At 36.3% G+C, this 1,085-nt stretch overlaps 1 protein-coding gene across 1 annotated transcript in view; it reads left to right on the top strand.

Annotated features, from left to right (window-relative positions):
- LOC106875066 (dnaJ homolog subfamily C member 25) overlaps nt 1-1,085 on the top strand; it is a 32,003-nt gene that overhangs the window by 23,686 nt on the left and 7,232 nt on the right. The window lies entirely within an intron of this gene.

The raw sequence follows: 1,085 nt of genomic DNA, 5'->3' as shown, positions 1-1,085 counted from the left end.
ATATATATATGACTGAAACTGTTTCAAACATTAGGCTTCCTGGACTTTGTCTCCACTCATTAAACAAAAAATGACTTAGAGTGGTCAATGGAATGTATATGAGCAGCATAGATAAATACAGATATATCAAATACTATACAATATAAAGTTTTGGTTTATTAAAATTATCTGCATCTGTAAATGATGTGTCACAGTTACCAAATGGTAATTGAGAACAGCACTTTATGAGATCGGGAGATAATCCAAAGAATCAAAAATTCTCCAAAGTTGACACGCTGTTAAGGAAAAGGACAGAACTGTTGAGAGATAAAATGACAGTTATGGGCATGGGCATGTGTTTCTGCCTCAATAGGTGTCATTAGCATGAGAATTGTCCTACCCTATTTCCAGCATCCAAGTGACATAGATGTATACAGAAAGAGTAGAATACATTTATGGCTTTGGTAATTTACATAAATTAAAAACAAAAATGAACTGAGAGAAATAACTCAAAGTTGCCAGTGGCATCATCATCATCATCGTTTAATGTCCGCTTTCCATGCTGGCATGGATTGGATGGTTTGACTGAGGACTGGCGAGCCAGATGGCTGCACCAGGCTCCAATCTGATCTTCTGGCAGAGTTTCTACAGCTGGATGCCCTTCCTAACACCAACCATTCCAAGAATGTAGTGGGTGCTTTTATGTGCCACTGGCATGTATATGAATGACATAGGCAAATATAGATGTATCAAATGCCATACAGTAAACAGTCTTGATTTATTAAAATTATCTCCGTCTCTACAAGATGTGTTACTATAACTAAATGACAATTAAAATTAGCTTCATATAAGAAGTGAAGATAATCTTAAGAATTAAGAATTCTCCAAAGTTACCATACCATTAAGGAAAAAGACAGGGCTTTTAACCTAAGATGTTCACTTTTTTTCTGTTCATTCACTACCTGATCATCTCTATTGTCCATTTACTAACTGGACACTGTTAGCTGATCAGTCATCAGTTAACCGGCAGATGTAAAGAATGTGGATCGCACCCCCTTTTGTTTTGTTTTGTTTTTTTCTACAGAATCCCCCATTTTCGAGTACGG

The sequence above is a fragment of the Octopus bimaculoides genome, chromosome 7 (genome assembly GCF_001194135.2).
Source record: "Octopus bimaculoides isolate UCB-OBI-ISO-001 chromosome 7, ASM119413v2, whole genome shotgun sequence".
NCBI classification, from domain to species: domain Eukaryota; kingdom Metazoa; phylum Mollusca; class Cephalopoda; order Octopoda; family Octopodidae; genus Octopus; species Octopus bimaculoides.
The sequence above is the reverse complement of the archived record's forward strand: the minus strand, read 5'-3'. Positions and strand labels throughout refer to the sequence as shown.